Source organism: Rhyacophila brunnea, unplaced genomic scaffold (assembly GCF_057557595.1).
Source record: "Rhyacophila brunnea isolate RB1 unplaced genomic scaffold, BYU_Rbru_1.0 scaffold_1, whole genome shotgun sequence".
In the NCBI taxonomy this organism is placed as follows: Eukaryota; Metazoa; Arthropoda; class Insecta; order Trichoptera; family Rhyacophilidae; genus Rhyacophila; species Rhyacophila brunnea.
The window spans coordinates 9,292,441-9,314,308 of NW_028232751.1; the positions used below are offsets into that span (position 1 = coordinate 9,292,441).

Below are 21,868 nucleotides of genomic sequence, written 5' to 3' on the forward strand. Positions count from 1 at the left end.
AAAAATCGTTTTTTTGATCTAATGACCAGCAGTCTGGCCAATCGTTTTGAGTTCGACCTTGATCCCCGAGATCAGCTCGAGATGATTCAGGAACATCTACATTTACCGATATTTCCATATCTTTTGTCATCGTTTTTGTTACTGTTTTGAGCTTTTTATTTGCGGAATCGGCGCCGCTGCCGGTGGTTGAGAAGTAACAGGAAATTTTTTTCATATTTAAACTTGGGGTTGCACTAAATAATATATAAAATAGTTGCACAACACGTAATCGTAACACAAACTGACTAAACAAACATAAATAAAAATATACGCAGATGCCGCCATGCGATAAACGTCAAACTGTCAAAATCATAATACGCAAAGACATACGTATGAAGCTAGTTACATACGCAGGTTTGCTATTTAAACTATACGGTTACTTCACTAACACTAACACGCCAACATTCAAAATGGCTTCCACCTGTACCTTATTTTATCATTTTAACGAATTATTATTGTAATTACTTAAGCGCAAATATTTTTTCGTTTAATTGATTTTGAAATAAAACCGTGAAAAAAGGTGCTGGAACGCCGTTCCACCGCGTTAAATGGAAAAAAAAGCCCTGTATATATCTATCTATATGTACATTATGCACCATGCATTTATATTGTTCTTTTTTTTGGTGCTGTCTTCTATCGAAGGTTGGCTACTAAAGGTTCAAATACATTATAATCAAGTTATGTGCAGTCACGTGATATGTATCACAGTAAGCTGCCACTACAGAAAAAAAGTGTGTAATGTCATTTTTCTTTGCATTTTCTTGGTGCTCCAACCCATAGCACATTTTGAACTCAATTAGCAAAATTTTCCAAAATCACCAGAACAACGAGGTTACCTCACGCGTACCGCGCTCCATCGACACCCGTATGACTGACTCAAAGAACGTTGATTTATCATTTTCTAAATGCCTATGCACTTTCGACTCATGCCAAAATCGCGTGTTCTTTAATTTTAGTGGTTTTCTATTAAGTTACTATCTATTATCTATCGTCTACAGAATGGGTTCTGTTCAGAATATTATCTATCGATGCGATATCGCAAGTAATTTGAATGTACGCACACATAGAAACTGTTAAAATTAATTGAAATTAGCATGAACAATGAATAATAATTCAAAATACTAATACATTAGAGTTGACACTCTCCATTATTTAATTTATAGATATAGTGATCATTTAAAATATTCTGCGGGATGGCAAAACCATAGACTAAATTTGTCACCGTATCAGCCATATGACAGTACGTGACGTGATCATAATATAATTGTAGCTTAACTAACTGACTTGCAGCATGCATAAATGTCCTGCACCATTCTAATTAGATGCCCAACGCCTTGGAGATTGAGCCAGTCACGGAAGCTGCGCACACGAGACAATCTCCCACCTACACTTCATTTGCCCTCTATCTTCGCATTGCAGAAAATATAATAGCTATAAATTCTCTTGTCTTAAAACCTCCTCATTGGTAATGTCACCAGCGCAGGATATATTCATGGTATGGGCTTTATTTATAATTTTACCATCAATTTACTATGCTCATTGAATAAACTAAGGGTTATTATATTACATATAAACACAATAATCCCATTTCATTAGGTATTCCACTATGAGCGAAGTCCTGTAGCGGCACTTTTTCAACCAGTCTATCGAAAGCCTCGGGACAGAGCACACGCACATTACACAGTCACGCACAACTAAATTAACATCTTTATACAATCGACTGAAATAAATCTAATATCAAAAGTGCCCTCGCATGTTGCACTAATCATCCATCAACGCAAATTCCAAATAATGCTAATACAGTCGAACTCGGTTATTACGATCTCGGACATAACGAGATCTCGGATGTAATGAGGAAACATTCGTTGACATTTTAGTTTATGATTTTCTCCATACATTTATTCACTGTTATAATGAGCAACTTATCGGATATTCCGAGCTAAAATATCGTCAAAAATTTTCTTAAAACTGTTCGATGTTAAATGTGTCGATCATTTAAAAACATTTCGACCCTAAGCAATAAAATCCGATCGGACAGAATGCCGCCGGGGTCGGATTACATCTATGACACTAGTTAAGTGTCTAACCTACCTAATTGGTATTTTCGCCGACAATAATGAAAATATCCACTACAGTATAACACTACAGTATGATACCAGATGGAAGTCTCCCACAGGAGACTACCTCAAAGGGCGGACCGAACCATCAACTTTCCCAGAACACCACAGCCTACGTCCACTCTTCGCGGTTCTCGGCCAAGCGGAGCCCGCCTCGAAATCAAAAATCCAAATTCGTCAAAATCCCGCCAAAACAGACGCGGCCTACCGATAGCGCCGCCACCGGTCAATTTTTCGGTAAAACAGGGAGGTTCGCGACCGAGAGCGGGATGATGCCGAACAAGGCCTGAACAAAAACGATGCATGAGTGCGAGTGAGAAAGTATTCGGCACCCTTACAATTTCTGCGACACGCGCTAGAGTAAGATAAAAGGTCTACATAAGTGTGAGCCAGTTTCCAAAAATATCGCCATCAAATCGGGGCGAAACGCTTCACATAGCGTCGATAACTGGCGAGCTCGTGTTGCTAAAATTTCTATTTTTTGTGTTAAACATAAAGTCAGTGGTAAATATTTTTAGTTAATTAAGTAGAAAAGATAGTTCTGTGTGTTGTCTTAAAATTTGGTAGCCGTACTGATAAGCAAGAAGATGGTATTACGTTTCATAGGTAAGTTGATACATGTTCGAGATAATTTATTTGTATTTTATTATATATTTTAATATCAGTGACCTAGTGTTTCTTTAAAATAACTTAAATTATGGATATCTTTATCTAATGGTTGCATTTTGACCGCTTAAAAATACTATATAACGTTAAAAAATAGAAAATTATATTTTAATTCTGAGCGTCTAGTGCGAGCACTTTGGGCGAGCACTAGCGAAATGGTCTGTGGTCTCGAACATTTGTAGACGAATGTGTTCGCTCGCCCACAAACCAAACGCAAGGCACACGGCTTCATTTAGCAATGCAACGGGTGGCGTCTAGATGTATCTATAGTCTAAGATGCCGAATCTGACGGTTGAACACGCGCGAAAAGCTTCTTCGATTGGCCGCCGGACAGCGAGCATCGTCTCTGCTCGCCTCGGACGCGAAGCCAAGATACATCTCCCGCCAAAAGGACCGCGTCAGCAGACTTCTCAAGCATCTCCAGGAAACAAAGGACCCCATCGGCAGTACGCCAAGCCGCAAGCCCCGATCCTATCTCCCATCCGACAGTGAGCATCGCCTCGGATGCGAAGCCCCAGCAGCCAAGCCCGCGACACCACGTCTGCAGCCCAAGCAACAAGTAGCCCAGCCCGCGATACCACGTCTGCAGCCCGCCAAATAGCAAATACGATAAAAATAAACCAGCTTTGACAAAATACACCGTGCGTTTCTGTCCCCCACCCCCGCTTCTTGGCCATGACATTATCACGGTCTGCCATTTCCGCCTAAGAGCGCAAGAAGGCCGGTGATAAGTACACTACAGTATAAATAAAGTTTTATGAATATAAATTAACAGTGTAGAATGTTATAATAGTTATAAGAATGAATAACTTCAACAAACGCGCCAAATAATCATCATAATAAATTGTGTTGCAACTTCCATCACACGCTAAAAATACACTGATCTGTTTTCCCAAACGCGCAAAAAAGAAGTATAACTTCAATAATACTTACATAATTATAGCCTCAAATCTTGATACACAAACTTTACAATAAAAAATAAATATACACTACAATATAAATAAAGTTTTATGAATATAAGTTAACAGTGTAGAATGTTATAATAGTTATAAGAATGAATAATTTCAAGAAACGCGCCAAATAATCATGATATTTAATTGTGTTGCAACTTCTGTCATACACAAAATCCGTTACATCAGATACAACCTTGTCACACGCCAAAAATACACTCTGATCTCTTTTCCCAAACGCGCCAAAAGAAGTATAACTTCAATAATACTTACATAAATATAGCCTATAAAAAAAACTAAAAAGTCTGTTCTTTTGTTGTGTCTCTGCGAGAGATGCGCCAAAAGTCTTGCCAATCACACCTCGGCTACTGTGATGGCGGCATAGTAAGAGCCTACATGTGGAATTCTTACACAACAATGAGCAGTCTCACCAAGAAAGGCTTTTATTGCCTTTTTGCTAAAACAGGCTTGATATTATATAAACCTCAAAACTCAAAAGTAATAATTATTTCATTTCATCCCATTTTATGATATTATGGTGGAAGAAAATAGTGATATAAAAATCAACGTTTACCTGAAATAAGTGACAAGCATATGTTTGAGGTTCCAAGTCGTAGAACTGCTTATTTAAGAATTTTATTTTGCTGAAATGCATCCGGATATTGCAGCCCACATCAATAAGGAACATTTCAATATGGTCTGGTCCACCCTGTAAATGGAACAAATCAATCATACTCATGATTATTTGTGATAAATTCGAATTAAGAACAACACAATTTTCGAATTACGAATTTTATACTCCCGTTATACCCAATATTAACAATACCTAATTATTATAACCCACACAAACTCGAATGTAATTTTCGGTGCTCATAATATAACGAAACACGTGTCGTAGACACAATATCTATATGCGGTGAACACCGAGTGATAACCCATTTTATAAATTATGAACTCGTTGCATAGTTGACAATATAGCAAAACAATAAATAACATGACAACGCAATCGCTATTCACGATCGAAAGTGCAGTCATTTTTAAAATACCAATTTTCCATGTATTTTTTTAATTGACATAGAACAGTAAAATTGTGAAAACTGCACAATATATTATAATATTAAACTTAAGATAATTTGGACGGTGTTATGCAGTAACCAGTTAAGCGACACTTTTGTGTTTTTGCGTTTTTCGATTTAACGACAATATGAATATGTTTTCTACGTTTTGCAAAAAAGATCGTGGTCAAATTCGGTCTGTATTGTCATCTATGAGACTTTTAAAAAAATGTGTTTATAGAATATAAACAAATCCATTTTGCGGTAAACAGTCATCCACCAAACAACATGGCCGCTGTTGTAAAACTGAGATGTCAAACGTTGTCGTTTTTTGCATTTTCTTATAATATCTGCCTAGTTATCGTCGCCCCACTTACTCAAATTCATTATAATTATTGTTTTATAGGTTACAGTAAAAATATAAGGCAAAGATAAGCTGAATTGAATAATAAAAAAGGGTTTTTTAGGATGTGTCACTTTCAGTCTTCACTAAACTGATTATTGCAAAAATTATGTTCCCACTTTTATGATGCATAATCAGTTGCTTAACTGATTATTGCGAAATGTGATTCACGATTTTCATTTTATTTGGTGCTTGACTGGTAGTTGCAAAATTATTTATTGAAATATTTGGTTGATACATAAATATTGCCTTAACAATAAAAATATTGTCTTTAACAATTTATTAGTGTATTATAAGGAGATTTTCTATAAAAATAATTTTATTTATATGTAAATGGGGATTATTGGTGGTAACATATTTTTTCCCTTATTTCCAAGATGAATAGAGGCAAACCCATGGTTGCTATGGCAAGAAATGAAATGGTTTTGAAAAATAGAAGAGAAATTACCAGCTCGGCAATGATTGAAGAAGATATTGTTGTATTATCAGTAGATGATAATATTGATAATATTGTCAATGTTATTGAAGATACCTTTCTTAGTTTTGGAGGCACGTCAAAATATAATAATACATTAAATAGAAAAATTATCAGCAGAAAAAATAACTGATCTAAAAAAAATACTAAGCTTTGTACTCAAAGATGCCAAACCCTTCTACCAATTTCTCAATAATGACGGTGCTGATTATACTGACGATGTAGAAAGGTAAAGGTTAATCCAATCTTTGGATTTTGAAATCGAATAGAATTCATATTTTGACACTAATTTTAAGTTTTATTCATCGGTTAAAACATAACATTTACATTTATTTTTACTTCTTCCTTTTTTATTATTACTCTTACTGTGGTAATATTTTATTTAGAATAGTACTTTGTTTATTCAGTTATTCATACTATATTGTAATAAACACATAATTTTGTAATAAATATTCTTGTTCGGTAAAACGATGTCAAAATAAATCTAGGAACATGGGATTACTTTCCACTTGTAAGTGCTGCATAAACAGTGTGTATTCTATACTTTTATATATATCGTCGGTGTTTTGTAAAAAGGGCGAATCAACCAAAATGCTATTTTACAGGAGGAGGATTTTTAACTTTTGACATTTATTTATTAATTACCTATGGATGATTATAAATTTCTAACAAATACATAATAAAGCTTAGAGGAAATACTGTTTTGATAATATAAAAAAAATGTACAAACTTGTATAAAAAGGTCAGAAAAATCATTTTAAATGGATATTCGCCCTTTATGTGTGATAAAAATACGAAACAGTTGCACGTTCACCCTTGAATGTGTGGGTTTATTAGGGAATAATTATAATTAAAATAATTTTATTATGTTTATAATATTTTATTTAAACTTTTAGAAGACAAAACAATACAATAGTGAAAGTTAAATTAAATCAAAACCATATTCTAGTGAAAATTAACAGTGTTTTTGTCCTTAAAAGGCATATTATACCTAATCAAAATAGTTATGGAACATCTGATTATTTTTTATTAAGTAAGAACAAATTAACTGGACTGGAGATACAAAATGAATAAAATTGTGTGAAATATTGTTTACACGCTGCCTTTTGGAGTTTTCAATAGTTTAATATCTGAAATATATTGTCTCTGTTGATCTTGGTTGCCATCGTTTTCACTGAGTTTCCAAAATTTCCCAAAAATCATGTCCTTTTCTTCCTCCGAAAATCTATCACTGCATTTATAATAATATGTACATTTTCTGCAGAAAACATTAAATCCTTTCCTATGTTGAACAACATTTCCCGTCGCAGTTTTAAACTCTTTTCCAGCGGCTCTTAGTTGTTTTTTTTTTCTTTCCATATCCAGATTTCCGGTATTTTATCTTAATGTGTTTTTTCATATGCTTGTTTAATCAAATGATTTTTTAATTTACTTTTATAACAATATTTCTGCCCACAATCATTACAAATAAATGCGGACACAAAGCTCCCTGTTTTCTCGTCCAATATCAAATCATTTTCATCACTTCGACGAAAGTGATAACTTGAGACAGCAATTGTTTCGTTGGATTGGATTTCTTAAGGTTTCTCAGGTAAAATCGCCAGCGAATTAGTGTGAACAGCGGTAGCATCACTCAATCTTTCTGCAGTAATTACACCTAATTTGAACTGAACTAATATAACCATCTGTTGTCCTCGAGACAATCTGAAATACAATAAAATAACGAGTAGGTATCACTTTTTTGTAATTTTAGGCGTGTCAGAATGGTAATATAAATAATATCTACGTGTCAAAACATCCCTACGAGCGGTAAAGTACAACACATTTTTGAAGTTATATTTCTTTTAGCGCGTTTGGGAAATCAGATCATAGTGTATTTTTGGTGATACTCGATTTATACTCGATTGGATTCGAACCACCGATTGTTCGGTTATCAGCCGAAAGCACTACCTTTACGCCACAGTATGATACTTCGATCGTAACGATTGTACAGTGTAATATTATAGTTTTGAAGTGTTCCGTTGCCTGGGCAGTGAATTTATTATTGTCGGCCATTTGAAATTACTTACGTAAACAAACTATTTAAACATCATAGTGGCAGTTGTTACTTTAAAAATAAAAACAACGATAAATAATTATATAATTTAGTTAATATAAGTTAAAATTTATAGAAATAAAACAACGGCGCTTCAATAAGCAGCCCGTTTTCTTACGAGTGTAATTTAACAAGATAATTAATAGCTAGTCGAAGAATCTAGGTTATCGCAAGTTTTATTACGCCAAAGTATAACTTCTAACACGCATACATAAGTACACACACCGATTTTTTTTTTAAAGAATGAATATTATATTATTAAGTAGGTATGTTATCTATACATACGCAAACAATATTAATATGTCAATGTAACATTACAATATTACATAACGAAACCAATTAACAAATGTACAACACGAAAAGTTAAACAAAAAAACTTACATCTCGCTCATTTTGAGGTAAAGTATGTTGTATCACTCGATGAATACTTAATATTGAATACAAATGCTGTTCAGTTAGTAGAAAAAGCAAATAACTATATTTCAAACTATTGTTTAACAAACTGTCAACTTAAACATTCTTTTATCACAAATGGCTCGATGACATTGAGCTACTTTACAAGCTGCTTGTTAGCGAATTTACAATCTGCTTGTAAACTCGCCCAGTGTCATCATCGAACATGCTAACAAGCAGATTGTAAACAATCTACCGAGAAAAGTTGAAAGCCGGACTATTTTACACGTTACACGCTAGCGTGTGGGCCGATCTGTATCTGCGCAGTAGAGCGATAGTGGCGAACCAGCCGGTAAAAAAATGAACTACTCAATACGTCCTGTCAAAATAGTACCAAAAATGACGGTTTCAAATCGCTAGCTTGTTGGCTTCTGAGCGAGTGGAAAGTTTTGTGTGTCATCATCACAATCGCACTAGCTGACTCGCCCGCTTTTAAACTCAACGACAAGCAGCTTGTAAAGTAGCTCAATGTCATCGAGCCATAAATTACATTGAGGAAATTTCTAAAAATAATCCCGCCAATACGCTTTGTCAATAGTAAATGACACGAATGATAGCGACCTTGGGCGAATTTGACAATTTTGATTTAACAATGGTCACATTGATATGTAGGTGGATATGCAAGAAGGGCGAATATCGTATATTCGCCCTTACATCATAACACTTACCCACTACTTTAGGACATATTTTATTTTAAAAGGCCTAATATGTCACATTCGCCTTTTATTCATAACACTAAGTGGATATTCGCCCTTACGATTATCGTTTTTAAGTACTTTCCCGTGGAGATACAAGTTCGCCGTTTTTACACAACAATGCTAGTGAGGTACATATTGTGTTTTCATTAAAATCTCAATTTCGCCAAAATGGCTGATTCGCCCTTTTTTACAAAACACCGATGATATATTTTCAGCCGGGGTCTATCCACTGCTGGATGAGGGCCTCCCCCAGCTCCCTCCACTCTTCTCGGTTCCTTTCTTTTCTCTGCCACGTACTTCCACCAAACCTGACAAGTTCGTCAATCCAGCGGGTTTAGGGGCGCCCCTGTGGCCACTTAGTGCCCCTCGGGTACCACTGAATGACTGTATTCGTCCAACGGCTGTCCGTTCGCCTATTCGTTCGTCTATTCATAACTATGGATGAAACATGGGTCCATCACTTCACACCTGAGATGAAGGAACAGTCAAAACAATCGATTGAAAGGGGAGAATCGGCTCCAAAAACGGCGAAGACAGTTCCATCTGCAGGCAAGGTCATGGCGTCAGTTTTTTAGGATGCGCATGGAGTAATTTTCATTGATTATCTTCAGAAAGTAAAACCAATCAACGGCTTGTATTATGCAAACTTATTGCAGCGTTCGATTAATGAAATCAAGAAAAAACAACCGCATTTGGTGAAAAAGAAAGTTTCGTTTCATCAGCTCACACATCCGTTATCGCGCGTTAGTCACTCCTGCATTCGAGCAAAATTGTAATAATGGCCGAAAAAAGCTCTCTAATTAATGCAATAGGAATAATTTGATGATTAAATTTACAAGGGTGCTCAAGAGATTTCTAAATATAAGCGAATACGGGTGCGTTGATGCGGACGATATTGGGAATTTGATTCATTCTTTTGCCAAGCACTCCATTCTTGAGCCAGCGGCTATCGATCAGATTTTAAAGGAAGAATAAGGAAGAGAAAGTCCTAGCAACTAAATTATTAATATATACGTGTGTTACTATGAAAATCAATATGAAATGTCAAAATGACATTTCAGTATTCTATATTTATTCAGTATTTCTATCAAGTATTAAAAAGTATCTATTAATATATAGAATTGTCATTTTATATGATTCAATAGAAAATTTAAAAACGTGGTATATAAAAAGTTTTCTTTTCCGGCATCCTGTAAGACTTCAAAAAGTACCTAAGGAACAGATAATATGCATTAAGAAAAAGTAGAAGTTAACATGGTACCGATCTTTTTCTCGATCTTCTTCTTTCTATGTCAATTCTTTCAATCAATATCTTTCTCGTATGCAGAAAGTGGCGGGGCTAATTGTATATGGTTGTTATCGCCTCGTCTCGTTCGGTGTCCCTTTCGCTCATTCTTGTTTCCTGGCAAGACTATCGAACTTTACTTATAATGCTGTACATTAATTTGTAGTACATGTTGTTGAGTTATTAAAATCTCTGATGTGATAAATTTTAATTTTATAAGAGAAACAAAATTTATGCTTTAGGTAGACTCCACACAAATTTCATATTGATTAAAATATTGACCCACATGGCACTGACCATGTACTTAATCCACACATGAGCTTAATATGGCAATTACATTATGATCATGTCACGTGCTGGCACGGCGACAAATTTAGTCTATGGTTTAGTCATTCCGCAGAATATTTTGAATGATCACTATCTCTATAAATTCAATGATGGAGAGTGCCAACTCTAATGTATTAGTATTTTAAATTATTATTCATTACTCATGCTAATTTCAATTAATTTTAACAGTTTCTATGTGTGTGTACGTTAAAGTTACTTGCGATATTGCATCCATAGATAATATTTTGAGCAGAACCCAACCTGAAAAGCTGCTGGTGGGGGAGCGACGCGAATAGGTTACCAGTTGCCTAGCCAACATGGCTACATGTAAATTGTACATAAAACATTTCACCTAGGGATTGAAATACCGGTATTTCAAAACCGGTATCCCAGTATTTTTCGATACCGAAATACCGGTTTCAACAATCAGACAATACCGATGTATTCATAACATAACAGGTTTAACAGGACTGTAATTTTTTGTCGGGTTACGCAGTCTGACTTACGTCAGATTGACTTTTGACATCCTTGACCAGCAATAACACGTGCAGATTTATAGGTAGGTACCTACTTCCCTAATTTAGATTTATCCAAATATTATATTCACCAGTCGCTCACGAGTGTAACATGTGTTTTTGTGTATTTTTAGATGAATCTGAAATCGCGGGTAAATAGTGTTTGTTTGTTTTTTCAAAAAAAGCATTATTGTATTTGTTTTTACTTCTTACGGGATAAAAGTAAAGAAATTTCTATGTGTAAAAGTGCAATAAACTAATAAAACATTAGATAGATTTACCAGTGACATACGCATCTAAGAACCAGTCATACTTATTCGTTTTCACTGAACTAAGAATACAATTTGCAGATGGTGCTGGCTAATTTTTAAAATTGATTTAAACCTTGCCTAATCGAACCATAATACTTTAAGTACTTGTATGCTATGGGCGATCCCACAAAAATATTGCACATTGTCATATTTATTTGTTTTCAAATTGAAAATTCAAGTTGAATTGAGAATACAAATTACAGGTGGTGTTAGTTAGTTTATTTTAAAAACCTGCCTAAATCAAACTACAATAGATAAAAATTATTCTTCTATATATTAAATATCTAAAATGATGTACCTAAGTATGATTTAATATCATAATTTTAGATATTTTATAGATAAACGAATATTTTTCCTTATTATCTATTATGGCTTGGTTACATAGGGCTTAATTAAATTTAAAAAACTAACGAAAACTATCTGAAAATTGTAGGCGGTTCAATGATAACAATATGTATGACTAACAAAGTTTAGTGTGCACTAGTTATGTCGGATCTTAACAGCCTACCTCCATCCTTTCACCACTGCTATATTATTATCATACTTTCGCCAATTTTAACGGTTTATATATACAGTATAACCTCGTTTTTACGTGCCCGGAATTCACGTTTTCCTGGCAATTGCGTGTATTTTTTTCAGTCCCGATGTATTTCAGTACATTTAATACCCGCATTTACGTTTTTCTTTCCCGCGATTTCCTAACCCTATAACTAATAATAAATAACCCTAACAAATAATCCAGTATATCGGCTATTTTCAAATTTTTTTTGCTGCTGGCTTCCTGTAAAGTATCAACTGACAAGAATCGTGTTTTATTTAGAGATGAATTTTATGTCACTACTATACGACCCAAAGAAGTTAGATGGTCTTTAATATACGGCCATATATTTCCGATACAACATTTCACGGTGAAGTGTGATACGGCGAACTGCATACGTACAAGTTTCCGGACACGAGCCAACATTGGGTGGCACGTATGTGATGAAGGATCAGTTCCAACTTCTGGCGGAACGGGAAACACTTAAAATCTCACATCGACATTACTATCTCATCACCAAACACAACACACAAAATCACTTTTACTTGGAACAATACAACTAGTACACCATCACTCGTGAATGACTCAACACGCATTTAAATGAGAAAACAGACTGGAGAAAAAAAAAAAACTGAATTGACAAGGCAAAACATGAGCGAACTCAACATAGCTAAACAGTACCTTGAAAACATACACACAACTTCTGAACTCGACACTGCAGTGGAATAGGTAGATAACCTCAGCAATCTCAATCACATGCCATAAAATACTCCCAAAAAAAACGCCACATGTAATAAGGAAAAATCCAATCTGGTGGAACGCTGAACTAGCAAAAACGAAAAGAATGACTCTCAGATCAAAACGGAAATTACAGAACTCAAGCTGTCTGAAACTGAACTCAAGTCCCGCACATACCTACCGGATTAAAATCGTATTCTGAGGCGTTTACCTAAAATAACTAATATATATATTCCAAAATTAAACTCCACTTTCTTCACAACGAAAAAACAATTCTAACACCACTCCGAAAGTACCGCAACCCGAGCTAGTCAAGATAAAAAGAATATTGACTGAGGATAGGTCAATATCCGGTTACTGTGCTTACTGGAGGTGTTACTTCACTATATAAAATAACAAAAAGAACAAATGCCAGCAACATACAATCAACACTTACCACAGGGGGAGTAAAGCACTCAACCGCAAGACTCTGCAAAAGCCCTAATGGCAAAATTCTTCTCCGACGATGATCCAGCTACAGATACATCATATCGGACAACCATATTCCGGGTAGTGAGGACAATATCCAATTCACACTCACTGAGATACAGTCCGTTTTTCAGAACATGACCCCAAAAAAGGCACCCGGACACGACAACCTCACATTAGATATCTGCTGAAATTTCTTAAAAAACTTCCCAGAAGAAATACTGTTGCTATAAATTAAATGTCTGACATTCGTTCCCAAAAATTCTGGAAAATAGCCATCATTAAGGCCGTTCTTAAGCTTGGAAAAGATGCTATGGACACAAAATCATACAGGCCTCTCGGCCTCCTTCCCGTTTTCGGAATAGTGTTTGAAAAACTAGCCATTCAAAGAGTGCACTGGCATCTTGCAAAAGACAAACTAAGTGCGAAGCAGTTTGGCTTTACCCCTCAGACACCAACAGAATACGCACTAAACAAAGCCGTACATATAATCACAACGCATCTCGAATTGAAAGATTCGCATTTGATAATGGATGGTGGCCACATGTAAAAAATGCCTTCGCAATAAATTCAACACCACCTAATTTATACAAACTGTTCAAGAGTTATCTACAAGAAAGGGAAGTAGTACTTAAGTATGCAGGCGAAGAAATAAAACAGGATCAGACCCAAGGTTGCATCCAAGGATCAACTTGTGGCCCAACACTATGGAACATTGCTTTAGACAGTCTACTAACAATAATCTTACCACAGAATACACACATGCAAGCCTTTGCTGACGATACAGAAAAAGACGCAGAGGAACTGGAATCAAAAACCAACAGTGTGCTCCAAAAAGTAAACTCGTGGGGAGAAGATGCAAAACTAACCTTCTCAGATATGAAGCGCTTACTTTCAAATGCGGCTAAAACGGTTTTATGCAATATTTATTATTTCAATTTATCTATCTTTTACTACCATTTTAGCTGATTTTGAAACTAAGGTAGATTTTTAATAATCAATATCAACGTATTTAGCCGAGTTTTGAAATTAAAACTCAGACCATACTGTGGTAGACAAATATATTTATCAAAATATATATCCAACTCAAAATACTTGAAAAACCGTTTTAGCCGCTTTTGAAAGTAAGCGCTTCATATTAAGACGAAAATAATGTTTATCAAGAAAAGGAAAATACGGACACCACAAATGGAGAGTGTCGGCGCGTGATCGTCCAGAATCGAGGAAGTTTTTGAAGGAGGCCAAAACCCGCCAAAGGTTGTAGTGATGATACTTACCCTGCAACTAAGGTTCCTCGACAGCCGAATCATCTGGACCATGACTCTCAGTCATGAGGCCTGACGAAGAAGAAAAATTCACCAAAATTTTTTGTATTTTTTTGTTCCAGACTCTAAGAAACTGTGTGGCATGCCTGCCAGTATTCGATATTTTGTTATTTAGTATTTCTTGAGGTTTATGAAAGGCTCTAAGAGCCCGATGCTCAATTCGTACTTACCATAAAATAACAGTAAAAATTGTAAGTAGCCGAAATCCATCTGTTAACTATAGATTATAGATGTAAGGAATCCTTAACCATAGACTACGTTTATTATGAACTCGCCCCCTTCTGCTTAACCACTGACAGCTGCTGTCAAAATATAATCGCGTGCCTTTAAAACAGTACACACAAACTCATTTCAAAAATTATCTTAATATGGATATTAATAACTTGAATTCGTTTGGCATGCATATGCAAAATATGCATACGCAGTTTTCAATTATTGCGAATAATGTACGCATGATTGAATTCGCGCAAAATGCTCCATTACCAAGGAGATATATCAGGGACATGCAGGACCCGTACGCAAGATATGATGAGACCGAATTTCGGTTGAAGTTCAGGTTCACAAAAGATGTCACGCGGAATGTAATATTCGCGATGGTTGCACCAGATTTGCAGAAAACTACGCGAAGAGGTCTGCCAATAACTCCCGAAATTCAACTACTTCTGGCATTAAGATATTATGCCACAGGGAGCATTCAAGTAAGTTAAATTAAAGAAAAACATTACTTACCTCTTTACATAGGTAATATTTATTTTATGAGATTGTTTTTAGTGAAAAACATCATAGATAACCTCAATAATGAGAAAAAATAATGATTTTTTGATTAACCTACAAGGTGTTTCACCAAATGTCTGTATTTATAATGGCCATTACTTATCACTAATTCAAATTAAACCATCTATTTTTCAGTCCATATATGGCGATATTGGCAGAGTGCATCAGTCAACCATATCAAGGACACTGAAACGAGTGTCAAAATCCATTGCTCAGAATCATAGCACATACATAAAATTCAATACATCCAGTGAGACTCGACGGGCATTTCGTGCGATGGGAAATTTTCCTGGGGTCACTGGATGTATCGATTGCACCCACATAAAAATAAAAAATCCTGGTGGTGGGCACGGTGAAGTGTTCCGAAACAGAAAAAGAATTTTCTCCCTCAATGTACAGGTAATATTCATGTTCTCTTTAAAAATGACATTTAATCGTAAAATTGGCAACAGAATCCTTCTGTCGGTTTATTAGTCAAATGTCAGAGCATACATATCATAAAGGAGAAAGAAATCTGGAGAGTTTGATGTGCAGTGAAACAACTCAGAGAGTAGAGCTGAGACAAATTTACTGTCATTGAGAGATATCGTAGAGAAGGGAATTGTGGATACATAAGAGTAATACAGTTCATTTCACAATAATGATATTGTGTACGTAGCGACATTAAAATTAGCTTTTGATGATAATATGGTAAGTGTGTACCTATTAGAGGATTCAAAGACCTGCTATATAAAATTGATTATGTTTTTTAGGTTGTTGGTGGTCCAAGACTAGAGATTCTCGACATCGTCGTTCGTTGGCCAGGAAGCTATCATGACAGCTACATCTTTGGAAACAGCAGGGTCAAACAACGGTTTCAAGAAAGGCTTATACCTGGTGCACTTCTTGGTGATTCCGGTTACCCCTGCTTACCGTATCTATTTACGCCAGTTTTAAACCCTGTTTCTCGTGGCGAGAGACGGTATAACAAGGCGCAAATGAAAACAAGAAATTCCGTTGAGCGACTCTTTGGCGTGTGGAAAATGAGGTTCGCTTGTTTGGCCAGAGGTGTAACAACCAAACCTATGACCACAGTAGCTGTAATAATGGCTTGTGCTGTCCTCCACAATATCGACCCCGAATTCCAATCAGATGTGGAAATTGTGCCAGAGGAACCCAGCGTTCTACATGGAGGAATTGAGTCGAGAGAGGGAATCGCTGCCCGTAGAGCGTTGATCGCCCGCTATTTTAGTTAAGTTTATGAATTATAGTTAGTTAAGCTATTTGAATGGGAATGGCTGGAGCAACATTCAACTCGATGTGGAGTGTCTGGGACTCACGATTGTACTCGGTCCAAACCAAATACCGCCTATTTGACGCTTGTATTCTGACAGTGCTGCTTTACGGTAGCGAATCATGGCACCTTACGAGGGCTCAGAGCAACCGTATATTGAGCTTCGAAAACAGATGTTTGCGACGAATACTGGGTGTGCGGTGGGGTATGACTTTAGGAGCAACGAGGAGATAAGAGAATGCACAGAGCAGCCTCTCATCACGCTGAGAGTGAAGAGGCGGCGTTGGACCTGGCTCGGCCGGGTGCTGCGGATGCCAGAAGATAATTTCAACCTGGCTTGCCTGTTCTTCAAGCTAACCGGATTCCGGTGTCATGGAAAGCCGGTAAATACTATCTATAGTGAATACGGGATGCTGGTTTGATTTGGAACGATGCAAGACGACAGGGATTCTTGGAAGCGCCTCGTGGTGTCCATATGCTCCAACTGTGACGTTATCACTCGCTCATGCGGTACATAATATAAATAATTTTATTAATATTAATTGTTGTAGACCTACATATAATATTGTTAAGACATAAGTTTTGAATGATTTGAAGTGAACATTATTTTTGACATTTGTTTTTGATAGCATTTGGTGCCTAAACCTTATAAAATAGGCGTAACTCCAATAATAGTTTAGACAATAGTTTGACGATGATTGCCTAAAAGAAGACCAATCTCACCATTTTCACGACGAATGGGAAATTAGTTAGGATGATAAAATACAAGACGTGTTGATTAATTTGTAATGCTTCACTATCTTCAGCCAAATACATAAGTTGAAGAATGACAAAGGTAGAGTGTGGTAGATCACTGCTTATGATACTGGATAGGTAATTAATCACAGCCTACTTCAAATTCAAATTGTATTGCCTACTAATTGTTAATCTTTTTAAATTGTTTAGTATTTTAATAATCAATAAGTCAGCTATTAATACTTGAAAGAATTACTTATTATCACTTATAACCGGTTTGGAAGCTCTATTTTTGATGTTTGTGTTATAAATGATACATTTTAATGGACTGTAACTTTTCAATATAATTTGTATAGTTTTCTGAAACTGATCAATGTGCTAAATAAAACATGTACATACATATTATACTGAAATATTCATTATTTATTAAAATTTATAAGCAATAACACGACAAATGTAGATATTTCAACTACCCAATAAATTTAAGTACAAATGAATATTATTTAAACAGTATTATATAAAAGTTATTGAACAGTAGAGAAGTGTGAATACAAAAAAATATAAATTAGATACAAGGAAGTACACTGAATGAGCTAAAGCCGCGTTGACACTGTCCAAGTACGATCCAAGTACACTTGGACCGAGTGCCATCCAAGCGACAGCTTCATACTAATTATTCCTATCCAAGCTACTCGGACCGCATCCTATTCATCCCATACGAGTGCGCTTGGATGGCACTTGGACCGTGTCAATGCAGCTTAAGCAGACCCTATTTTAATAGTTGATAAGCACCTAATATAAATAGTATCTAATAGTAAGTAATGTTTTTTGTAACTGCTGGATATTCCGCTGCAGTCGTCTATTATTCCTGAAACGATATAATGTACATACATATGATTATTGATATATTATACATAGCGGTTATTTAGAAAGCACGGCGCAACAAGGATCGACTCCTCAAGGCCTAAGCACCCTAAAAAATAGGTACCTGCCATGTTACATAAGCCGAAAAATCCGTATAATTTAGTTGAAATGAATATAAAATTAATATTGAATAGCTCTGGGAAGCACCGCGTCTCTTCTACCGCCCGCCGAACAGCCTAGTAATAAGTTAATTGTTTAGATTATTGATAAGCTCTCCTGTACACGATAGTGTTTAAATATAGAAATATACTGGTCTCTGCAGAGGTCTGTATAACCTGTGTCGATAGAATTAAATTACATATACACAATACGTACAATTAAATATATATTCGACATGACTTGCTTGTATTAATTTTTTTTGTTTTTGTAATTTTTCCCCTGTACTTCTCTCGCCTTATTGCAATAAATGCTCATCAAGGCAAACAAACTGAGCGTTTGACTTTACCCTTCATCGCAATATTTATAAAACATTCCTACCGAAATAAAATTATTTTTATAGAATATAATATTTCGAACGATCGAATATTAACGAGGGAATGAATAACTGATCCTCTATATCCTCATACAGTTATCAGGGACACACAGATTAATGCCAGCAACAGTGGGAAACTTTCTAAGAGTGATCCAAGATATATTAAAAGTTTCATACCATCGGAGCATGTAGCCTCTTACGGCGTTCCTCTTCCCTTAGCATTTGCTCATATTTGCATTGCATTTCACGTACCTGAAATATTACAATGTTTTGATATCACTATTTTCAACAAATTATAAATTCAATAGCTTGATATAATACACACATTTATAACATTTTGTCATTGGGGGATTTTTGATTATAACTAAATATATTTATTTTGACACCGTATGAACATTATAAATTATTATTGAAGCCTGTTCCCAACACATGTTAACACTTTGCTTAAATTTCAATGAGTTGAAGAGAAGAAAAAATTATAATGTGAAAACTATTCTGTGTGGAATGGGATTTTTAGGTGAACGAAGGAATTAATAATTGATGGTCTATATTTTCTCATACAGTTATCAGGAACACACAGATTAATGCCAGCAACAGTGGAATACTTTGTAAGAGTGATCCAAGATATAATGAAATGTTTCATACCATCAATGCATGTTGCTCTTTACGGCGTTCCTCTTCGCTTAGCATTTGCTCATATTTGCATTGCATTTGCTCGAATTTGCATTGCATTTCACGTACCTGAAATATTACCAATGTTTTGTGATCGCTGTTTTATATTTTAATATTGATGTTTAATATTGAAATATTTTATACCAATAAGGTGTGTACTTTGTCACGCCGTTCTTCTTCGCGCTGCTGTGTACGCACCTGAAATATTACAATATTTTGTGATCACTGATTTCAACCAATTAAAAATTCATTCATTAAAATTATACAGACTTACAATATTTTGTTGCTTCATGATGATTGAAGATCCAAAACATAATATAGCATACAAGTTTCATTATAAATTAAAAACAAACCAATATCAATATAAAAATAGGTCATACCGTCAAATCAAACTGCTCTTGTATCAGCTGCCGTTGGAGTGCTTGTGTGTCAATCTGAAACAAAGAATGTTTATCATTATTGCTTTGAACAAATTATACATTTGACTGGTTGGCATTATAATATTTAGCATGCTTGTTTCATTTTCTCGCTCAAATCTAAATATTTTTTGACACACGATCATATTATTATGGTCCTCCACTGAATATACAATTGATATTCTGTGACGGGCAGATATCATTTAACATGCCAAAAATGAGTGTAAAGTTTTAAAATAACCTAGTGGAGGTGTAAATAAAATAATATAAAAATGAATCATACCACTGCATCATTTGACTCTTGCATATGCTGCATAGGGGTCCTTCGCCGCTGCGCCCGTAATCCGCCCTCCTTGCGTTATACCGCATCTGATTCCAAATCTTCTTTAAGGTATCGGGAGTACGCTGAAATTAATGTGTCAGTTGCTTGGTTAATCTTGAAATAGTCAGTAAAGAAAAGGGAAATGATATCCAATAGTTTTTATGGTGGTGGTCTTTAGAGGCAGAAACAAAGCAAAACCTAACTACACTGTAGGTATTATATACACAAATAGCTGTAGGCTTTGTATTATACTTCGTTGTAGGTATACCTTGAATGACACTATATTATACATTGCCGAGTACCTTTACGAGATAAGGAAAAGCCATTTATCTACATTAGATATAAATTGGTAATAGGATTGATATGCTTTGTAATATTTAATTAGGTACTATAGTAAAATAACTTACCGGTGTAACGCCAGACGTGGAATTAAAAGAATCCGCGATTCGGCTCCAAGCGGCATATTTCGAGGAGTTTGTTTCACCATCCGTAATCCTGCTATTGATAACATACTTCTCCGGTTCCACACAAACGATTAAAATAGATTTCTCCTGCGCTGTAAAATTTGCAGCACGTGCCCGTGGAATATTCATTGTGATAGTATAATTATTGCAAAAGATAAATGAAGATTGATTTATGTGAAGATTGATTTATGTGAAGATCGATTTATGTCAAGATCGATAAATGTTTCGTTTGGCGCTTAATACTGGTGTCACCATGTTAAAAAAATATCTTACGGGGCCTGTGAAATCATGAATAAATCACGTATAATGATTGATAACGGATACATAAAAGTATTATAATTAAATAAAAGTTGTGTATTTATTGTTATTGAATTTATAAAGTGCATATTGTCATCGTTCAACAATTACAAAATAATTTACCTAAATTTAGGTAAACCTAATTTTTATATATGGTATTATTTGCTATTGCAGATCTGGTGGACCATAGACAACTCGATCATAACTATGAAAGGCTTTCTGGATAGTGTTTTGTTGTTATTTTGTTGTAATTATGACAGACGATTGTGCATAGGGCTCTAAGAGCCCTTTTTAATATCGGGCAACCGTCAATAACATGCCACCCTAATTAAGAAGTGTTCACACATGGAGAGCAGTCGTCCTCTCTCAGTTTGAATCTTTTTAAATAGGCTCTCAAGGCCGGTTCAGACTGGTCGAGTAACTTAGTCGAGTGGCGAGTGATTCAGTTACCACTAAATTATTTAGTAAATGAAAAGTGTCCGAACACAGTACATCAGTGAGTGACGTGTCAAAATGAATAAAGCACAACGTAACAAAGCAAAAATAAAAAATGAATTCAACGAATTACTCACAAAGTTTAGGAATAAATATTCTTTTTATTGAAATTTGTATAATTAAAAAAAAAATAAGTTCTTCATATATTAGAAGAATGGGAGGAAGAAATTCTACGACAACTAATGAATATTACTAAAGATAATGTGTTCAGGCTTGTCTCGTATTCTTTACTCGACCGAAAAAATGGATCGACTCGACTAGATGATTTTACTAAATTACTTGACCAAATTTGTCTGTTTATACATGTTAAGTTACTAAATTACTTGACCAGTTCGAACCGGCCTTCAGTGCTCTGTGGACTCTGGTCATGTAATGATGTATTTGTGTAGTAGATTTTGGTGAATATTGTATACTTAGTAATTAAAATAAAGCACAATAATATTATGCGATACTGATTTCCCATAATTTAATAATCGTGATGACCGGTTTCGTTTATGTTAAATTGTATGGTTCGAATATTGTGTTTTATTGCAATTAAGTACTACAATGTTTTTTCATCAAGAAAT

At 35.2% G+C, this 21,868-nt stretch overlaps 1 protein-coding gene across 1 annotated transcript in view; it reads left to right on the forward strand.

The window, feature by feature from the left end:
- LOC147079453 (cell cycle checkpoint protein RAD1-like) overlaps positions 1-15,553 on the forward strand; it is a 106,988-nt gene extending 91,435 nt beyond the window's left edge. Inside the window, exon 9 of the transcript XR_015069519.1 lies at positions 15,368-15,553. The gene's annotated coding sequence lies outside the window, so the exon portion shown is untranslated. The remainder of the gene's footprint in view (positions 1-15,367) is intronic.
- Positions 15,554-21,868: the final 6,315 nt, after the last annotated feature.